Genomic DNA, 23,939 nt, shown 5'->3' on the forward strand with positions numbered 1-23,939 from the left:
AGATAGAAGCAGGTTAAGAAGGGCCTGGTAAAATCCACTCGGAAATTTCCACAAGTGATGGGAGACCATGGAAAGGTTTTGAGAAGGGAATTCAGGTGGATCACATTTTTCCCTTTGGAAATGATCACTCTGGTTTTGAGTGAGCAAGGGATTGGGGAATGAGTCTAGAGGCAGACCAAGTAACTTTAGGAAGTCACTGTGATGTGGGAAACTAAGGCAGAAGAAAATTATTAAATTTCCTTACGTATTTACAGCCCATTGACAAGTCCTTGAAACTGGCAGAGTGACCTTCCTCTGGGAGCTCAGCTGCCTTGATGTTAACAATTAGCTAAAGGCAAAAGGCCATCTTAGCCCCAGCCCTCCAGGATCCTGTGAGTCTACTCTAAACACAGAAATTCCTTTGGAGGCTCCCTTTTTCTCCGCTCCCCTCCCCCTCCAAGTTACACTTTAAGAATCAATCTCCAAGCATTTGGCCCACTGATATACATCTGAAGGGTCTCATGACTGAGGGTTTACTAAACAATAAAAAATGACCTTTCCCAACAATAGCTAGCCCCCTCAGGGTCCTGGAAACCTTGTTTCCAAAATACCTGGGAGGCTTATGCTATCCCTAAACCCCTCCCAGCCTGAAGATATACAATCACCACTCCTCAGAACCCCACTGCAGCTTTCTGCCCAAGGCTCCTGTCCTCGTGCTTTAATAAAATCATCTTTTTGCACCAAAGACGTCTTAAGAATTCTTTCTTCATCTTGGGCTCCGGACCTCACCTACTTTCCAAAACTACATCAACTGCACAAATATGGACCAGAAATGATGCTGTGTAGACTGGGACAGCAAAAGGGAAAGAAAATTTGAACCCTAGGAGATGAATGAACAGGATTTGGCAAGATGGTGGGAGGTGAAGGTTGACTTCTCTCCGTTCTGGGTTCTGGGTAGGGCAGGGGAAGGTGGTGCCATTTCCTGAGAATGAACTCAGAAGGGAAAACAGATTTGGGAGGGAGATGATGAGTTTTGAATCTACTGGGCTTTAACCATGGAATCATGGGACCAAGAGCCATGCAGGCTGGAAAGGCAAGGGCCCAGGAGCTCCCTGGGGCTGGGATGGGACGGGGAAGCTCAGAGGGAATGAAAACCTAGTGGATATTTTAATCCAATTATATTTGGCAAAACATGACTTCGTGCTTCTAAGATGAAAGTGCCTGATAGAATCTGCAGAGTGATTCTGGAATCCAGTGTCTTTTATAAGCAAGAGTGTTTGGTTTTATTTTAGTACATGCAGAGTTAGGCTGTGAAAAGTTTTGATGAGCTAAGTGCAAATGAATCTGAAGCTGAGGTAAATGTTTACAGTCACTTAAAAATGAAAAGAAAGAGTGTTTAGGACAAAGTACATTCTGAATTTCTCTGAGCCCAAAACATTTTATGGAGGGTATGCAATGTGAAGAGGCAGCCAAACTGAGGCCCATCCATCCCTAATTGTAACAGAGTAACATTAATAGAAACCAAAAGACTTAACCCAAACTGCTTCCTTGAATGGCAATACAAATCAAATGAAAACCCCCATTTTGCTGCTTTCTACCTGAGTGGGCATCGAATTCTAATGGGATGAAAACTACAGCAATTTCACTTCTTTTTAAAAGCATTATGTTGTAATTATTTATTTTCTAACTAGGATACATTTGTGGAATAAACTGGTAGACTCTGACTCCCCTTAGCTTCAGTTTTCAACTAAGCTTAGGAAATAAGGGAGTGAAGTGCAGCATTGCTCTAATTATGGTCTCTAAATGTGTGCAGTTCCAGATATACTATATCATTAGACAGTATGTGCAAAGCTGAAATAAACACTGGGCTTTCCGAAAATAATGATTACAAAACAACTAATTGCAATTTACCTTTGTTCTGCTTGTGGGGTTTGTCCTAGGATATGCCAACTGATTTCTCATGTTATATAAAGATCCTTATAAATGTTATATAAAGATCCTGAAAAAATACAATAGCTAAATAAAAGTATATTTCAGCTAAGTGCGTTTAATTTGTTTTTATGAGAGCTGACATGAAAGTAGAGATTTAAAATTTTTTAAAATAATTACCATTTTTTTATTATTATTGTTATGTTAATCCCCATACATTACATCATTAGTTTTAGATGAAGTGTTCCATGATTCATTGTGCATAACACCCAGTGCTCCATGCAGAATGTGCCCTCCTCAATACCCACCACCAGGCTAACCCATCCTCCCACCCCCTCCCCTCTAGAACCCTGTTTGTTTTTCAGAGTCCATAGTCTCTCTAGAGAGAGAGTTCATCCCCCCCTCCGATTTCCCCCCCTTCATTCTTCCCCTCCTGATATCTTCTTCTTCTTTTTTTTAACATATAATTACTATCTACTGAACCGATAGGAACTAGAGATCTATAAACCTTAACATTTCTTTTCTGTCCTTGGAACTTGTTCTTATTTGTGGATTTTAAGTGAAGAGAAAAAATCTATTCTCAATTTGACTTTAAATCATTTGTGGGTGAAGGTTGCCATGGATGGCAAATTTCAGAAGCCTTTAGACGGGCAGAGAAGAACAGTCAAGAGAAGTGGAAGCAAGATGTGAGCAGAGGTGGGCTCCCGGAACCACAGGTGCATACCAAGCAGCAGAGACAGGACATGACCACATGCAAGAGGGACAAAGGAGGGCTGGGCAGTGAGATGTTTCCCATATTTAAGTGGTAGAAGGCTCAGTTATTCCTCAATGGTTAGAGGTCCAGCCTAGGCATGAGAAACTGTTCATCCTCATCCTTCCTGTCTAATAGTGGAGAGAGCGTAAGTGTCAGGTGTGTGTGCTCACGGGTGCATGCGTGTGTGCACGGGGCTGGGGGACGTAGTGCTGTGAGGGCAGGCTATAAGAAATGACTAAATTCAGGGGCGCCTGGGTGGCTCAGTCGGTGAAGCCTCTGCCTTCAGCTCAGGTCATGATCCCAGGGTCCCGGGATCGAGCCCTCCGTCGGGCTCCCTGCGCAGCCAGGAGCCTGCTTCTCCCTCTCCCTCTGCCCCTTCCCCTGCTTGTGCTTGCTCTCTCTCAAATAGATAAATAAAATCTTAAAAAAAGGAGAGAAAAAAATGACTAAATTCAGCTGCACAGGATATGCTGTAAACAGTATTTGAGAAGCAGTACCGTAGGTGTTTTCTAGAATGTGACCAGCTGTACCCTGGCTGAAGAAAACCGTGTGGTAGTGTACAGTGATTAAGAACTTGGGGTCTGTAGTCACACTTCCTGGGACACAATGCTGCCTCTGCTCTGTGAGCTTGGGCAGATTACCTCACCTCTCATAACCTCAGTGTCCTTGCCTGTAAAATGGGAATAATCAGGGTACCTATCTCTTAAGATTGTGCTGATTATTCCGTAACAGCATGGGAAAAGAGGAAACGCTTTATAAATGTTGGTTCCCAGAATGACATCTTGGTTACTGTCAATATTTTTTTTTCTGCTTTTGTCAACCTGCTTTCTTAGAATCGCTTTGTTACTTTTTCTAGTTCCCTGTGCTACCTGCTTTATTTTATCTTTAAAATTTTTCCTGGATGGAAACCATCTAGAGCTACACCTTTGTATCCATTTTCATTTTATTTTGTGGTGATATCCATGAGATTTGATGTCATGATTGCCTTGTCCTCAACTAGTCTGTAACTACAGTTTTTATTTCCCTTTTGGATTTCTTATTAAGGATAATTTATTTTTATTTATTTATTTTGGGCATGTTCCTGTGTTCCAGAGAATGTGGCTTGTACGAGTTCTTCTTTCTGGAGTTTATTGTGGCTGTGACTTAGTATACAATTATAGAAGTTAATATTTAAAAAAAACACTGTTTAGAGATATTTTAAGAAGCTCTTTGGGTGCAGGTTTTATTTAATTCTCACAACAATCCTGTGAGGTGGGTATGATTATTACCTTAATTACATAAGAGGACACGGATGCTTACAGAAGCTGAATCCTTTACCTAAGATTACACAGCTGTCAGTCAGTCCTTAGGTCCAAGTAAAAGCCACATTAGGCAATGACCTATTGCCTTTATAACGTGGTACCACGTTATAAAGGGTGATGTGTTAGTTTGCTGTTACAAAGTACCATACCCGGGGAGGCTTACACAAGAGAAATGTGTTGTCTCACATTCAGGAGGCTAGAAGTCTGAGATCAAGGTGTTCTTGTGGTTGATTTCCCCTGTGAGATGGGAGAGGTTGATCCATTCCCTGTTTCTCTTCTACCTCCTGGTGACCTGTCAATCTTTGGCATTCCTTGGCTTATAGAAGCCTCCCCCTGATCTCTGCCTTCCCCTTCACACAGCGTTCTCCCTGCAGGCATGTCTGGGTCCAGATTTGCCCTTTTTTTATGGACACCAGTCATATTGGATGAGGGCCCACCTTAATGACCTCATCTTAACTAATTACACTTGCAATGACCTCATTTCCAAATAAGGTCACATTTTGAGGTACTAGGGATTAGGACTTCAGTACATGAATCTGGGGTGAGGAGGATAATTCAACCCATCACAGGTGATAAACACCCATAAAAGTAAATGAAAAAATAGGTTTCCAGGTAATTCAGGTTTCTAAGCAGAGCTTCTTAAGTAACTGCTGATCTGTAAACTGGTAATGCTCCGAAGGCATAGACAGAGCTTTGAGAAGGCACTGAAAACAACAAGATAAAATTCCTCTCCAGTGTTGAGCTGTCAGTTTCTTCTTTGTGACAAGCGTAGGCAAGTCATTGACAGTGACCATGGGCAGGTGCCGCTTTCTCTGAGATTCGTTAGGGCCTTGTGCCTGATGTTGGCGGCAGCAGCAGCTAACAATTTTGAAAGTAAACAAAGGATAGTGCTATTTATTTATTTAAAAAAAAAATTTTTTTTATTTATTTATTTATTTGAGAGAGAGAGAGAGAGAAACAGCATGAGAGGGGATAGGGTCAGAGGGAGAAGCTGACTCCCCGCTGAGCAGGGAGCCCGATGTGGGACTCGATCCCAGGACTCCGGGATCATGACCTGAGCCGAAGGCAGTCGTTTAACCAACTGAGCCACCCAGGCGCCCAGGGTAGTGCTATTTATTAATAAGAACTCATTTTTTGGGATGCCTGGGTGGCTCAGTCATTAAGCGTCTGCCTTTGGCTCGGGTCATGATCCCAGGGTCCTGGGATCGAGCCCCGCATCAGGATCCCTGCTCAGTGGGAAGCCTGCTTCTCCCTCTCCCACTCCCCTGCTTGTGTTCCCTCTCTCGATATGTCTCTGTCAAATAAATAAATAAAATCTTAAAAAAAAGACTCATTTTTTTCTATAAAAGAAATTTACCTATTTCAGTAGTTCTCCCAAGGAACTATCTGGTTCTAATATCGTGTTTAAAAATGAAGGCAATATATACCCTAAGAAATGCACATCTATGTTCCCCAAAAGGCATGCACTGAAAAGTTCATAACAGTACAGCTGCCAACTGGAAACAACCTGAATCCTATCAACAGAGTAATGGACAAACAATCCAATGGCTACTGCAAACATAATGACGAGCAAAAGAACCTCGATACAAAGGAGTGTATACTGCGTGATCCCACTCATCTAAGTATCAAAACAGAAACAGTTGTTGGATGTCAGGGGGGCAGTTACCCTTAGAGATGACTGTGACTGGAAGGGGCTGTTCTAAGGTACTGGTCATGTTCTGGTTTTTGGTTTGGTTGCTGATTACATAGTATGGTCAGTTTGTGAAGAATCATTGATCTACAACCTTATGATATGGACATTCTTTAAATGTATTATACTTCAATAAAAAGTTAAAAACAAATGAGATTATTAAATCTCTGCTTTTTTGTTTTCATAAAAGTGTGGGATCACATTTTTATTCTTGAATATTAAAACTTTAAAAAATAGTGTATCGTTTCTCTCTACCCCCACAATGCAAAAGACAAACAAATATTTAGAGGGAATAATCAAGCATTTATCCTGGCTCCTCTGTACAAACTGGATAACCAAAAAGTAGAAGAGGGACAGCATCTCTTTGCAAAAGCATTTTATCTAATAAATGAAAAAAAATGATGGACTTGGAATTTCACCGTTTTGCCACCACTAATGAATGAAGGGATCTAGGCATTGAGTATCAACAGCTGCTCAGATCACAAAGAGAGACAAACAGGTCTTGCCAAAGGAGTTGAACCTGAGTCTGATTGAGCCTGGGGTTCAGCTGCCAATTTCCAAGAAGACAGAGGAACTGCATTATGAGTCCACAATAAATAGAATTGAGAGTGTGGAATATTCTGCCAGGCAAATGCCCTGGATTCCTTAATAGATAAATTATAAGAAAAAGGAAGGGATAGAGAGGAAATCTGTGGGGTGAAATTGATATAAAATACTAACACTTTTTAAAAAGTGAGTAAGATTAAACTATAATCTTTAAGAATGGACATTGTGTCATGTCTACAAAAGTCAGTGTAGTAGTTGCTTTGAGGAAGAGTGGGATTGGGATTGAATCAGGCCACATGTCTTCACCTGGGCGGGAGCTACAAAAAGGCCTTATAAAAACTCATTAGGCGATATATTTGTTTGGAAGAGCTTTCTATATTGGTGGGTTTTTTAAAAATAAAATAGTTTTTTTAAAAGTCAATAATGTTACACATTAAGTGATTTACAGTTCCTTTATTGTTCTTTGAAAATAAGACCTCTTGACTATTTGCCTAAATTTGTCCCCTTTTTTTAGGTAAGCTATTTACATATATAAAATGTACTTCTACTGTTTTCAAAAGAAATTTTGAATTATACTCTGGTTTTTGAGAAAACTTCATGAACAGCATGCTGATTTTATAGTTCAGCAGATTGTAATTGATCTAAAATATCTTCCAGGTGTTAAATGCCACTTAATTCAGCAGTATTTGGAATCTTTTTGTGTATTAATGTTTATCATCACATCAATCACATTTAAAACTTGCAAATATGAAATTATTCAGGCTATACAGGAAGGCGGCACTAATTAAGAAAACAAAACAAAAAGGACTTTGAACAGTTCTTTTTATGGTAGTTTGTGCTTTATGCTCTGGAACAGCTGACAGCATTCTATATCTCTCACCATTAGATTGCTAGAGAATTCTCTGAAGATGTTATAATTTGTTGGAAGTGCTGAGTTAAAACATCTGATTACACATTCTCCACATTCTGAATCCATCCTGTATTTTTAAAGTTATTTATTTTTTATTGATACATAATTCAAATACTACAAAATTCCCCCCCCTTTAAAGTGTACAATTTAGTGGCTGTTAGTGTATTCACAAAGTTGTGAAACCATCATTACTAATTCCTGTACATTTTCATCACCCCCAAAAGAAACCCTGTACTGGGTAGCAGTCACTCCCCAGTGTTCCTGTCCCTCAGCTTCCAGAAAACACTAATCTACCTTCTTTCTCTATGGATTTGCTTATTCTGAACATTTCAAAAATGGAGTCATACACTTTAAGACCATTTGTGTCTGGTTTCTTTCACTTCACATAATGTTTTCATGGCCCATCCATGTTAGAGCATGTATCAATACTTCATTTCTTTTTATGGCTGAATAATTTTTCATTTTATTTATCCATTCATCTACTGATAGACATTCAGATTGTTTCTGCCTTCTGGATTTTGTGAATAATGAAGTTATGAACATGTCTGTACATGGTTTTGTGTAGACATCTGTTTACAAATCTCTATGTAGGAATAGAACGTTTAATCATATGGAAACTCTATGTTTAACTTTTGGAGGAACTGTCAAACTGTTTCCATAGCAGCTGCACCATCTTACATTCCCACCAGCAATGCAGGAGGGTTCCGATTTCTCCCCATCTTTGCCAATGCTTGTCATTATCCACCTTTTGGGCTATAGTCATCATAGTAGGTGTGAAGTGGGGCCTCATGGTAGCTACTTTTAAAATATATATTCTGAAATCAATAAGGAAACATTGGACTTGAACTACACATTAGACCACATAGACCTAACATCCACTTACAAAACATCCCATCCAATGGCAGCAGAATACACATTCTTTTCAAGTTCACATGGAACATTCTCCAGCATTGATCATATGTTAGGCCACAAAAAAATCTTCATAAATTTAAGAAGACTGAAGTCAAATCAAGCATTTTTTCCAATCAAGATGATATGAAACTAAACAATTACAAGAAGAAAACTGGAAAATTTACAAGTACATGGAGATAAAACAGCATGCTACTGAACAACTGAAGGGTCAAAAAAGTGATAAAAAGATATCTTGAGATAAACAAAAATGGAAATACAATATACCAAAACTTACAGGATGCAGCAAAAGCAGTTCTAAGAGGGAAGGTTATAGCAATAAACATCCACATTAAAAAGAAAAAAAGAAAATTCTCAAATTAACAACTGAAGTTTACACTGCAAGGAAATAGGAAAAAAAGGAAGAAACTAAGCCCAAAGTTAGCAAAAGGAAGTAAATAACAGATCAGAGTGAAAATAAATGAAATAGAGACTAAAAAGACAATAGAAAAGATCAATAAAACTAAGAGCTGTTTTTTTGAAAAGATAAACAAAATATACAAACCTTTAACTTGATTTACCAGGAAAAAAAAAGAGAGGACTTAAATAAATAAAATTATAAATGAAAGAGGAAGCATTACAACTGACAAAACAGAAATACAAAGGATCATAAGAGACTACTACAATGATATGCCAACAAACCAGACAACCTACCAGTTGAAGAAATCTGCCAGAAGAAATAGATAAATACCTAGAAACATATAACCTACCAAGAATGAATCATGAAGAAAAGAAAAATCTAAACAGGTCAATTACTAGTAAGGAGATTGAATCAGTACTCAAAACCATCTCAACAAAAAGAGTCCAGAACTAGATGGCTTCACTGATGAATTCTACCAAACATTTAAAGAAGAATTAATGTAAATACTTCTCAAAATCTTTCAAAAAATAGAAGAGGAAAGTATACTTCCAAACTTATTTTATAAGGCTAGCATTGCCCTGATAACAAAGCAGACAAGCACACCATAGGAAAAGAAAATTACAGACCAATTTTCCTGGTGTACATAGATGTAAAAATTTTCAACAAAATATTTGTAAACTGATTTCAACAGTCCATTAAAATAGGATTTATTCCAGGGATGCAAGAATGGTGCAAATTCCATAAACTAAGCAATGCGATATACAACATTAACAGAATGAGAAAAATCATATGATAATCCCAATAGATGCAGAAGAGGAATTTGACAAAATTCAACATCCTCCATTATAAAAACTTGCAACAAACTGCACATAGAGGGAACATATCACAACATAATAAAGGCATATATATTAAGAGCACAGTTAGCATCCTATTTAGTGGTAAAAAGATAAAAGCTTTTTCCTCTAAGATCAGGAATGAGACAAAAATTCCTACTCTTACCATTTTTATTTAACATAGTACTGGAAGTCCTAACCAGAGCAATTAGGCAAGAAAAAGAAATAAAAGGCATCCAAATCAGAAAGGAAGAAGTAAAATCATCTTTATGTACAGATGACATGATATTTTATTTAGAAAATCTTAAAGACTCCACCAAAAACTGTTGGAACTAATCAAGAAATTTAGTAAACTTGCAGGATACAAAACCAATATTCAAAAATCAGTTGCATTTCTATATTCTAATAGCAAACTATCAGAAGGAGAAATTAAGAAAATGATATTATGTGCAATTGCATCAAAAGAATAGAAAACCTAGGAATAAATTTAATCAAGAAGGTGACAGATCTGTTCACTGAAAACTACAAGACTGATGAAAAAAATTGAAGGAGACACAAACAAATGGGAAGATGTTTTGTGCTCATGGACTGGAAGAATTAATATTGTTGAAATGTCCATACTATCCAAAATGATCTACAGATTGAATGCAATCCCTATAAAAATTCCAATGGCATTTTTCACAGAAATAGAAAAAAACTATCTTAAAATTTATATGGAACCACAAGAGACCCTGAATAGCCAAAGCAACCTTAAGAAAGAATAAAGCTAGAGACACCACACTTCCTAATAGCAAATTATATTACAAGTTATAGTAATCATGACAATATGGTTGTGGCATAAAACAGACACATGAATCAATGGAAGAGAATAGAGAGCCTAGAAATAAACCCAACTATTTATCATCAACCAATTTATACAAAAGAGCCAAGAATATACAATCGTAAAAGGACAGTATCTTTAATAAATGGTGTTGGAATACCCCTGAAGAGCCTTATGCAAAAGAATGAAACTGAACCCCTCTCTTACACCATGCACAGAAATCATCTCAAAATGGATTAAAGACTTGGACATATAACCTGAAATTATAAAACTCCTAGAAGAAAACACAGAGAGTAGTAAGCATCTTGACATGGGCCTTGATGATGATTAAATTAAGAATAGAGCTACCATATGATCCAGCAATCCCATTTTTGGGTATATAGCCAAAGGAAATGAAAACAGGATCTTGATATCTGGACTCCCATGTTCTTTGCATCAGTATTCACAATAGCCAATATATGGAAACAGCTTAAGTAGGTGTCAACAGACAAATGCATAAAGAAGTTGTGGTGTACATATATACAATGGAACAGTATTCAGAATGTGAGAAAGAAGGACATCCTGCCATTTACTACACATGGATGGACCTTGAGGGTTTTAGGCTAAATGAGATAAGGCAGAATAAAAAAGACAAATATTGTATGATATCACTTACATGTAGAACATAAAAAAAAAAAATACAGCCATACTCATAGAAATAGAAGCTAGAATGGTGGTCACCAGGGACTGGGGAGAGGGGGAAAAGGGAAGATGTTGGTCAAACACTACAAACCTCCAGTTAGAAGATGAATAAGTTCTGGGTGTTTAATGTATAACATGATGTTATAGTTAGTAATACTGTATTATATACTTGAAAGTTGCTAAGAGAGTAGATTTTAAATGTTCTCACCACAAAAAAAGAAATGATAATTATGTGACAGTGATGCAGGTGTTAGATAATGCTTTGGTGGTAATAATTTCGCAATACATATCAAATCAACAGGTGGTATACTTTACACTTAACACAATGTCATATGTTAATTACATCTCAATAAAGCTGGGGGAAAACAACTAAAAAATACATTCTGAAAAATTCTAGAACATGAAATCAATCTTCACGGTATTATAGTGTGTACCTATGGAGGGAAAGGGCCAATCCTAGACAATCAGCATTCTCATGGGATGACTATTCCCATGTCATGGCCCTAAAACCCAAGATAGGCCAATCAACTCTACACAGTTTTCTGGGGTGATCTGGAAAGAATATATTTTTGCATTGGTATAATGGGTTGATGACATCTTTTGAGCTGCTAGGGACAGTCATGCTTGAAATTACTTTTTCTTCTGGGCATTTTATCATACACGCCAATAAATTCTCTTCTCTTTTCCTTTTTCTCTCAACTAGTTTGAATTTGGCTTCTCTCACTTGAATGAAGGATCCTGAGCAATATAGCTTTCTGACCAATACAGTTCTCTTCAAAAAGTTTAAAACACTGAATTTCTCATACATTTTGAAGAAATGGTTTCTGACACCTTCTGACAGTAAACTGAATACTGTCTCTTAAAAGAAAGTGTAACTAATAACAAACACTGTAGATTTCTTTTTTTTTTTTTTAAAGATTTTATTTATTTATCTGAGAGAGAGAGAATGAGAGCGAGCACATGAGAGGGGGGAGGGTCAGAGGGAGAAGCAAACTCCCCGCCGAGCAGGGAGCCCGATGCGGGACTCGATCCAGGGACTCGATCCAGGGACTCGATCCAGGGACTCGATCCAGGGACTCCAGGATCATGACCTGAGCCGAAGGCAGTCGCTTAACCAACTGAGCCACCCAGGCGCCCCACTGTGGATTTCTTCTAAATAGCATCCACCTGGGAGTCTAGCAAACTCCTCAACAAATAAGAGGAAACACAAAAGACAGAAATTTACCCTCTTACTAAAACTTAAAGACAACAGACAGCTGTCAAAATATGGGGATATTTTCACACAAATTAGAAGGCAATTGGGAAAAAATTCCTAAGGCTGATGGCACACTGCTATGTTCCCTTAATAAAATAAACCACATAAAAACGTATGGAAGTTGTACATATTCTGCACGTGTATAGCTTCAACTAAAGCTCTGAGATCCATACCACTACGCATGTAAACTGTTTTCTACTCCATGGTTGTGTTACAAGGCAGGCAGAATAATATACATCCATTCTAGTGCCCTCCATACTTTATTTGTAAAACCACTGAAAGAAGCCATATATATACATACACAAGGGAAATTCCTGAAAGCTTCTATGCAGATAAAGTAGGTGATTTACAACAGGCAAAAATTTGTCTTTCTCAAGTTTCTCCTTACATAACATGAAATGTCAGGAGGCAATGAAATAATTGCATAGGATTTTAAAAAATTGTACAGGATTTTAAGAAACAAAGGTGTGATCCAATAATTTTATAGCAATAAAATTCTTTATAAATGAAATTCACAAATAATTATTTTTAGCAATGTAAGAGCTTAGAAAATAGAGCCATTAAACAAACTCTTAGATTTTTTTAAATTAAGTGTTTAAACTCTTAGATTTTTATCTGTATTTCCAGCAATTAGGTAAAATTGAGACCTCTCAATGGGGAAACTATTACATATCAGGAACAATAATGAGCATTAAAACCAGTCAAAATAGGAATAAATCTAAATATTATTGTCAATCTGGTTATATTGCTCAATGCAAATGCCAAAAATATTTTCAAGAGAAAAACCATGAAAGTAAAGTATAATTAGATAAGAAAAATGATGTAGACCTATAATTTCCTGAAATCCTATTCTACGGTATATAATATTGATTTTTCTTCTTGTCTATCTTTGCTGTTACAGTGTGAACTCCATGAGGGCAGGTCCTTTGGTCTGCCTGTTCGCTGAGGCAGTCTGAGCTTGGAATACCTTAGAGCACATACCACAGTCTGAATAAATAATAAATATCACTATGTAGGGATTTCTGAGAGAAAATGTTGAATGTGTATAAAATTACTTGTCACAAATTACAGGATTCAAAATACATATTTTTAACTCTGAGAATTAGATAAAAATAGGTGGAAGAATGCTTTTGAAAAAGAGTTAATCACCAAAGGACATAAAAATAGGATATGATTTTCAAAATGTTGAAGATGAAAATAAGACATCATTATTTCATTGTAAAAAAATGAAAACAGTAAGAGAACATATTTTAAAAATCATGGAATACGACAGATACAAGATGAAATACAACTGTTAAATAATAATTAAAGACATTAAAATATCTTATTAAAAATCTAATCAAGTAGACAAAGGGGAAAAGCTAATATTAAAAGGAATAAAAAGGGGTGCCAGGTTGCTCAGTCGGTTAAGTGTCTGCCTCTGCTCAGGTGATGATCCCAGGGTCCTGGGATGGTGCACCGCATCGGGCTCCCTCCTCCATGGTCAGCCTGCTTCTCCTCTCAACCACTTGTGCTCTCTCATACATGCTGTTTTTCTCTCAAATAAATAAATAAAATCTTAAAAAAAAATAAAAGGAATAAAAAATATATATAATGCATAAGGTCAAATATCTGTTTGTATGTGTATGTGTGTGTGAGAGAGAGAAAGAGAGACCTTGGCAAAAATGCACTTCTTTAAGCAGAAAATGCACTTCTTTTCCAGTATTACTGCAGTATATACAAAAACAGATTGTAATTTAGGCCACAAAAATATTTCAATAAATTGTATAATCAACAATTTCTTAAAACAATGCAATAAAATTAGAACTTAAAAATCAAATGTTAACTTAGTAATATAAACACCTAGAAACCACAAGAGCTATCTTCCTGAGCAGCAGCCCACTGAGGCAGGAGAGCAGAAGAGGCAAGAAGAGCTGCAGGGCAGGCTGGGGCATGTGGGTCAATCTGTTTGGGACCATCTGTTCTAAGTCAGCTGAGAAGAAAGAAGTAAACCCCAAATCCTTGCAATTCAAAGTGCCCTCGTGGTCTAGCAGAATTAAACATACCTAGAGCATGTTAGAAATGCAATCTCCAGTCCCACCCAAACTCAATGAATCCAAGTGTGTATTTCGGCAGGATGTATCAGGTCTTTGTCTGCACATCACAGCATGTGAAATACTGGTCTAAATGACCACACAGAAAACATATGTCCTTCACCATGAGGCACAGAGCTCTGTGTTCACCTCAATTACAATAATAAAACTTGCTAAGAGACTAGATCAAGCCACTAGAAAGAAATCATATTATATGATGTGATAGAGGTGCTAATTATCGTTACCATGGCAACCATATTACAATATATAAATGTATCAAATCATGTTGTGTTGCACACCTTACATTTATAGTGTTATATATCAAATATAGTTCAATTTAAAAAATCCACTAAAAAAGGGGAAAGAAGACTTATTTCACTAAGGATAAGGAATTAGAATGGGTTCTAAATTAACATATTAAAATGAAAGTGGGTACTCAGCATGTCACATCTCCCTCCTTCCTAAAATATTCTTCATTAAAATGAGAAATTATGAGAGAAAAGGAGAAATTGGTGATAAGTTTTGTCTTAGTCTGTTCAGCCTGCTGTAATAAAAACACCACAGACTGGGTGGCTTATAAACAGCAGAAATTATTTCTAACAATTCCGAAGTCTGGGAAGTCCAAGATCAAAGCACTGGCATATTCCATATGTGGTGAGATTCTCCATCCTGGTTCATGGACAGCTGGCTTTTTCCCTGTGTCCTCACATGGCAGAAGGGCAAGGAAGCCCGCTGGGGCTTCTTTTATAAGGGCACTAACCCCATTTATGAATCCTCTGCCCACATGACCTTATCATCTCCCAAAGACCCCACCTCCTAATATCACCTTGAGCATTAGGTTTCAACATACAAATTTAGAGGGAACACAAACAGTCTATGGCAGCTTCTATACATATAAACTATTATTTAAAAAGAAAACATGAAAGAAAATCAGAAGGCAAATAAGTAACACAAAGTAGAAGACAAATTTGACCTCAAAGTAGGAGGAAGTTTTTTTTAAAGCATCCATGACTGAGAGGAACTAAAGAAATATGGCTTCTTTGAAATAAGAGAAGTTGACAAACCTACAAAAGGCAATAAAAAAGTGCGCTGGCAGAGTCCAGGAAGGAAATGGATTAAAAAAACAAGATAACTTATGTAAATTAAAACCACATTTTAAGAAGTGATATTAGAATAAGAATGTGAAGTTCAAAAAACAGTAAGATTGAAAAGATTAGATCGCCTAAACTAAAATTTATCTAAATCTCAATACTGAAGGGGAGCATGATGTCCTAGGAAAAATATAAGCAGAGCAAGATAGACCTGATCCATATCCTAGTCTTGTTTCTGGACCTCAAGGGTAAAAGAAGAATCTGCTAAAACTCCAGTGTAAAGGGCAAGTCATGTTGAAGAATTGAAAATATCAAACTGGCCTCAGACTAAGTCACAGAGGACACTCAATGCCAGAAGACACTTCAAAAACTAAAACATTACGGGCCACCTGAGTGGCTCAGTCGGTTGAGGGATTGACTCTTCATTTCCACTCAGGTTCTGGGATCCATCCCTGTATTGGGTTCTGCACTCAGTATGGAGTCTGCTTGGGACTCTCTCTCCCTCTCCTTCTGTCCCTCTCACTGCTTCCACACTCTCTCTCTCTCTTTCTCAAAATAAAATAAAATAAAATAAAATAAATAAATCTTAAAAAACCAAAAACTTAAAAAACAAAAAATCTTAAAAAAACTAAAACATTAGGAAGAGGAGAAACTATGACTCGAATTTTATAGTGAGCTAAGTTGCTCTTCAATAGACTGGCCTTATTCAGGCATGCCTTTAAGGAATTTAAGGAATAGAGCACACATCAATTCTTTTAAGAGAAAATCTAAACAAACCAATAAATGAATCAAAATTATAAATCCAGATATGTGCAGGCTATGGGAAGAAAGGAGGGTTATGTGAATTTAATACATTAAATGTATAATCAAAGCTAAACTTCTGTGGTAATTATGTTTGCTAGACAGAATCATGTATGTTGTCTACCTTGACAACACGGAAACAGATCATATGTTCAGATAATAAGAGGAAGTGGCAGGAGTAGATTCAACAGGGTGCCTCCTCTGCTTGCCTATTCTAAAGCAGGCCCTCCACCAGTTCCTATCTGTCCCAATGTCACATTTTATCTTCTTCATTACACCGAATGTACACTTTATGTGTTTGTTTATTACCTGACTCTCCCCACTAAATGGTAAGTTCCAGGACCCAGAAGACTTTATCTGCCATTTTCAATTCCTCAGAGTCCAGAGCAGAGCACCTCATAGTAGGCGCTCAATGAAGATTGTGGAATGAATTGATAAACCTAATCCAAATATAGGCAAAGGACATGAGCATGTCATTTATTAAAAGAAAGGAAATCCAAATAGCTTTAGAAAATATGAAAAGTGGTTCAATCGAACTCATAACTAAAGAAATGCAGACCTTAAAATTGCTATGCCTTTCTTCACTTGTCATTGGCAAAAATGAAGAACTTTGAGAAGTTTGAGAGGCACAATGCTACCCAGAATATGGAGAATGCCCATTTTCATGAACTCTTGGTGGTAGCACAGTTATTATTTCTTCTGACAGCAATTAAAATATACATATTTTTGATTCAGCAAATTCATTTCTAGAACTCTTTTATATAGAACCTAACACAGTTCTATATTTTGCATAGAACATTTACAAATGCAAAACCACTCATGTATAAGGATGTTTATTGCAGCGTTACTTGAGATAACAAAAGGCCAGAAACAAAATTAATATTATAAATATAAAATTAAAGTCATAATGTTGAAAAGAATGTCAGGAAAATTCTCTCAATTAGAGTTAATGCAAATATAAATTGATAAACTATTTAGAAAGCAAGAGCTATTAAGTTGTACCTATTTTTCAATTCAGCAATTCCACTTCAAAAAATTTATTTGATAAAATATTTGCATAAAATATTGTTCATTACAGCAGTTTAATGGAGAAAAAATTGGAAGCAAATTAAATCCTATTCATTATGTTCATAGTGTTTTCGTATAGCAGGTTTTAATGTTAATGTAAACAACTCTATTAATCTTTTCTCTTATAATTTGCTTTTAATGCCTTGATTAAGAAATCCTTCCATACTCTGAGATCACAAAAAGAGTAGAAGTTTTCTTCTAAGAGTTTTAAAGTTTTGCTTTAAAATTTTAGGTCATTAAGCCACTTGGAGTCCATCTGTGGGCATGACATGAGGTGAGGTCTAGTCCCATTCTTTTCCACATGGAATAACAAAGTCCAAGCACAAAGTATTGAATAAAATCCACTTTTTCCTCACTGATTTGTAATTCTATCTCTCAGGCACACAAAATGATTATACATGTGTAATTCTGTTCCTCAGTTTTCTACTCACATGTCCGTTTGTGTGTTCCTGTACAAATATCTCTAGTTTTAATGACACCAAAATGATAAAGATTGTTAAAATAATTATTTCCAGGATGACACGTATTTTCCCTCAGTACTTTTTTATTTTATTATGTTATGTTAGTCACCATACATTCCATCATTAGTTTTTGATGTAGTGTTCCATGATTCATTGCTTGCGTATAACACCCAGTGCTCCATTCAATACATGCCCTCCTTAATACCCATCACTGGGCTAACCCAGCCCCTACACCCCCCAAACCCTCAGTTTGTTTCTCAGAGTCCATAATTTCTCATGGTTCATCTCCCCCTCTGATTTCCCCCCTTCATTTTTCCCTTCCTACTATCTCCTTCTTTTTTTTTTTTTATTAACATATAATGTATTATTTGTTTCAGAGGTACAGGTCTGTGATTCAACAGTCTTACACGATTCACAGCACTCACCATAGCACATACCCCCCCTCATTGTCTATCACCCAGTCACCCCATCCCTCCAATCCCCCACAACTCCAGCAACCCTCAGTTTGTTTCCTGAGATTAAGAATTCCTCATATGAGTGAGATCATATGATACTTGTATTCTCTGATTGACTTATTTCGCTTAGCATAATACTCTCTAGTTCCATCCACGTCATTGCAAATGGCAAGATTTCGGTGTTTTGATGGCTGCATAATATTCCATTGTATATATATACCACACCTTCTTTATCCACTCATCTGTCGATGGACATCTTGGCTCTTTCCATAGTTTGGCTATTGTGGACATTGCTGCTATAAACATCGGGGTGCACGTACCCCTTCAGATTCTTACATTTGTATCTTTGGGGTAAATACCCAGTAGTGCAATTGCTCCCTCAGTACCTTTAAGACTATTTTTCTATTGTAGTCCATCGTATTCAGGCATCTATTATTGCTGAACCTACAATCAGGTTCATTATCATTCTCTTGCAGAATCAGCCTTTTCTCTCTGGTAATTTCTAGAATTTTCTCCTCATCCTTGATACTCTTCAATTTCACTACCCATTGTCTAGGTATGGATCAATTTTTAAAAATCCTTCTTAATATTTAGAATATTAAGAATATTTGATACTATTCTTTTTTCAATTCAGCAAAATCATTAGCTATTATCTCTTCATATATTGCTTTCCTGCTGATTTTCTCCATTCTTCTCTTCTGATTCATTCATGAGACATATGTTGGAACCTCTAAATTTATCTTCCATATCTTTTATCTATTATTTCACTTTTTAAATCTCTGCTTCTCTGTTCTGCTTTCTGGGTGAATTCTTCAGTAATGTGTTCTAATTCTTGTATTAGGTCTTTGATTTTACCCAACATAGAGTTTACCCCATTCACTGATTTTTAAAATTTAATGACAATATTTTAACTTCAAGATTTATAATTGGTTCTGTTTCATATCCATTGATTTCTATTTCATTCTCCCTCTTTTTTTATATTGTCTTATTCTTTCTCATGAATGTTATTCTTATGGTTTTTTAGGAATTAAAGGTACTTATTTCAAGCAATTCTTCAGTTACATCATTTATATTTATCTAAAATGATTTAATCTTCTGCATTTTAAATTTTATTGATAATTTTTCTTATTTTTATATTTATTACTTTTAGTTTGCAAAGCTCATTTTGAGTAAAATTCTGTATCTCTCCCTCACTATGTCTCTCTCTTTTTTTCTTTCTCTCTCTATGTGTTTGCCTCCATCCAACCCCACAGGAACCTCATCCAAAACTATCAGATCTTACATTGGGCAATGATCTGGAACTCCTCCCCACAGTGGTATGTGGGGAGCTGTAGATCTTGTCACCAATCCCCACCTGTCCTGATCAGGAGCTCTGCCTGTGTCTTCTTGCTTCCCCGTGCATGTTGCCCCATTACATCCCTGGCCCCAGCAAGGGTGGGCAGCAACTTTTGTAACCACCTTTCACAAGTGCAGGAGGCCACTTGAAGCCCTGGTTTCAATCAGGGGCTGGTTCTACATTCCTGCCTCTTGTGCAGTGCTTTTATGATCTGGGCATTATAAGAGGAATTCTGGGCCACTTCTGATTACTCTAGGACTCAAAGGATCTGAGACCCACAGATTCCTCCTTGACTAGGCCCACTTTAGAACCATATGCAGTTCATCTTTGTGTTTGGATTTGTTCTTTAGCTTTCTGTTTAACAGTATATTTCAATGCTATATGCTTGGAGTGTGCTTACAATACAAGTGTCCCTAATAAAAGATTTTAATTCTGTGGATACTAAGAGATGTGATATCTACCATTCTTTTGAATTCAAATGCAATTGAAGCTGACTTTGACAGACTGAAACTTGTTCCATCAGCCAGGAAAGCTCACAAGATTTTCCTTCATTATATAATGGTTATGCATTTCAATTCTGAGAACAATTATCTTTCTACTAGATCAAAGGGTTTTCAAGGTTAGAAAGTGCTTTGAATTTATCACTGAGGCTCCTCTTAGGAAATCTTTGTTCATCATATAATTTTTATGTGATAAGTGGTATTCCATAAACGTATGAGTAGCTCTAAAATAAAGATAATGAACTGTGCCAGTTTACTAATGCCAGGGAAAACTGCATACTTTTTGTCACACCCAGCTACTGCATCATTATCACATTAGTCTTCTTTTAAATATTCAATAAAAAAGATCTGTAGGAACATGCCAGAAAATAGTAGAGAAAAAAAATATAGCTTCTTCCTATTAGTTGTGGTTGTCATGTCCTTTAGTAAATTAAAGTAGGAAGTTGTCCCATTAGTCGACAGGTCTTCCTTGCACAGAAACCCTATTGCAAATCAATCTGTTTTCAATATCATCATCACTTTCCAGAACTACATGCATTATTAGTGCTTTAGTCACAGATGAGCTAAACTCTACAATAGAAGAAATATATATATATTGGGAGAAGTTGGTATAATTTCCAAATCATTCACAGACATTAAAATTCCAGGAGTTGGAATAATTTCTAACTTTGCCCAAGTTTTGAAACCACATGCTTTTTTTTTTCCTTTTAAAAATATTTAAATTATATTTATAAAAAATATATATTTAAATATATATTTATAAAAATATATATTTAAATATATATAAATATATATTTATTCAATAAATATATATTGAAGTATAATCAATATAGAGTGTTATATTAGTTTTAGGTACACAACATAATGATTCAACGATTCTATACATTACCCTGTGCTCACCACCATAAATGTAATTACCATCTGTCACCAAACAACATTATACAATCATATTGACTATATTCTCTATGCTGCACTTACTTATTTTATAATTGGAAGTTCGTACCTCTTAATCCACTTCACCTATTTCACCCATCCCCCCCCCCACCACCGGCAACCATGTTTGTTCTCTGTATTTAAGAGTCTGTTTCTTTTTTTTGCTTTGTTTTCAGATCCCACATATAAGTGAAATCATGTTATTTGTCTTTCTCAGTCTGACTTATTTCACCTAGGTTAATGCCCTCTTGGCCCCATCCATATTGTTGTAAATTTCAAGATCTCATTCTTTATTATGACTAATATTCCATTGTGTTATATATATTATATCCTCTTTACCCATTCATTTATAGATGGACACTTTGGTTGCTTGCATACGTTGGCTATTGTAAATAATGCTGCAATAGGCATAGGGGTGCATACATCTTTTCAAAGTAGTGTTTTCATTTTCTTTAAGTAAATACCCAGTAGTGAAATTACTGGATCATATGGTATTTCTATTTTTAATATTTTGAGGAAACTCCATACTGTTTTCCAATTTACATTCACAATTTACATTCCTACCGACAGTGCACTAGAGTTCCTTTTTCTCCACATCCTCACCAACACTTGTTATTTCTTGTCTTTTTGATTGTAGCCATTCTGACAGGTGTAAGGTGATATCTGATTGTGGTTTTGATTTGCATTTCCCTGATGATTCAAGATGTTGAGCATCTTTTCACATGTCTATTGGTCATCTGAATGTCTTCTTTGGAAAAATGTGTATTCAGGTCCTCTGCCCATCTTTAATCAGATTATTTGTTTATTTGTTTTGGTGTTGATTTGTATAAGTTCTTTATATATTTTGGATATAAACCCCTTTTGACTATATCATTTGCAAATATCTGCTTCCATTTGGTAGGCTGCCTTTTCGTTTTGTTGATGGTTTCCTTCACTGTGCAAAACCTTTTTATTTTGGTGTAGTCCCAATAGTTTATTTTTGGTTTTGTTCCCCTTGCCTAAGGAGACACACCTAGAAAAATATTGCTACAGCCAATGTCAAAGAAGGTATTACCTGTTCTCTTCTAGGAGTTTTATGGTTTCAGGTCTCATATTTAAGTCTTTAATCCATTTGGAGTTTATTTTTGTATATGGTGTAAGGAAGTGGTCCAGTGTCATTTTTTGGTGTGTAGCTCTTCAGTTTTCCCAACAATATTTGTTGAAGAGACTATCTTTTCCCCATTCTATAATCTTGCCTCCTTTGCTGAAGATTAATTGACTGTGTAAGCTTAAGTTTATTTCTGGGCTCTCTATTCCCTTCCACAGATCTATGTGTCTATTTTTGTGCCAGAACAATACTGTTTTGATCACTACAACTTCGTAGTATATCTTGAAATGTGGAATTATGATATATACAAGTTTGTTCTTTTTAGACATTGCTTTGGCTATTCAGGACCTTTTGTAGTTGCGTACAAATTTTAGTGTTATTTGTTCTAGTTCTGTGAAACCACATTCTTGAATTGAGATTGTAGTAGCTAAAAAAATGTGGCATTTTAATGATTTAAGATAATTAACAAGAAAAACCCTCAGTGCCTCTTCCTCCCAACCTCTCGCCCTAACCCTCCCTTCATACTCATCATGTTCCCTTTCTTCAGATCTCCCTTCCCACCCCATTTGCCTATTGTCTGTTCATCAATGACACAATCATTAGAAGTCCTTCATTTTCTAATCCAATTTTACACTGATAATTCTTGGATCATAATTTTCTCTCTCTCTCAAAACTCCTAAGATCTTGCTTCACTGTCCTGGAATAAAGCAACGTTGACAAGTTATTCAACCATGATTTAGGTACACTTGGTCCTCAGTTTTTTTAAAGTTAATTAATTTATTGATTGAAGTAGGAATTTATCTTTCTTGATTCTTTCCACAGCCAATTACCCTCTCTATGATCTCATCCAAAAGAAGTTTGTTTTTCTTTTTCCCTCAAACACATGATTTCACTAGCCTGGAAAGAAGAAATTAAAAGGTTGCACCTGAGGGATGCCTGGGTGGCTCAGTCAGTTAAGCATCGCCTTTGGCTCAGGTCATGATCTCAGGGTACAGGGATTGAGCCCCACATCAGGCTCCCTGCTCAGCTTCTCCTTCTCCCTTTGCCCCTCCCCTTCTTTGCTCATGCTCTCTCTTGCATGCTCTCTCTCATAAATAAATAAAATTTTTTTAAAAAATAAAATGTTGCCCTTGAAAATAAAATGCATGCTTATAGATGATGCTATGACTGATATAAACTATTACTTCTGCTCACAGGTATGGCTAAAGGGATTGATGTGTGACCAATAGTTCATTTGAAATGGTCATGAAAACACACACACACACACGAACACACACACACACATTCTAGCTCTTGTCATTCTTTATAGACGGATGCGGGATGGTAAGGTATATATGAATCCACAATGTTAGGCTGTTATCTGAAATATGAACTTTATAATATGGTAACACTGTAGAAGTTTGATAAAAAAAAGCTTGGAGTTTTTGTTCCACTCTGCTGACCATTGGTTAGCTGTATGTTTAAGAAAATCATACCTTTCTGGGCGCCTGGGTGGCTCAGTTGGTTAAGCGACTGCCTTCGGCTCAGGTCATGATCCTGGAGTCCCGGGATCGAGTCCCGCATCGGGGTCCCTGCTTTGCAGGGAGTCTGCTTCTCCCTCTGACCCACTCCCCATGCTCTCTCTATCTCATTCTCTCTCAAATAAATAAATAAAATCTTTAAAAAAAAAAAAAGAAAAGAAAATCATACCTTTCTTCCCACTAGGGAAGCCGAAGGAAGGCAGTTACTCCTCTTATGCTCTCTTGGCAGTTTGAGCATAGCCACATGACCTAAAAGTGACAAACATATTCTTGAAGCAGTAACACAAGAGCAGAGGGTCATTAGGAATTATTTCTGATGGCTGCGGCTGAGTCAAGAGCCTAGTGGCATTGGCACCACTATTGGCCATTCCTGTGACAGGAATTTGGCTGGTGTCCTCCCTTCAGACTTGCCCAGGCCTGGTTTTCTAGCCTTATTATTTTTAGTCTATTATGGTCAATCCCTCCACATAAATTCCCTTCTTAATAATGTTTCAGATTCAGTTTCAGTTGTTTGTAACCAAGGAATCAGGATCAGTTCTGATGAAGATTATAACTTCATGGATGTCAACCAAGCTTCTTTTGGAAATTTTGGAAGAGTCTTGTCTTGT

This window comes from Leptonychotes weddellii, chromosome 2 (genome assembly GCF_054177405.1).
Source record: "Leptonychotes weddellii isolate Sample4059 chromosome 2, ASM5417740v2, whole genome shotgun sequence".
NCBI classification, from domain to species: Eukaryota; Metazoa; Chordata; class Mammalia; order Carnivora; family Phocidae; genus Leptonychotes; species Leptonychotes weddellii.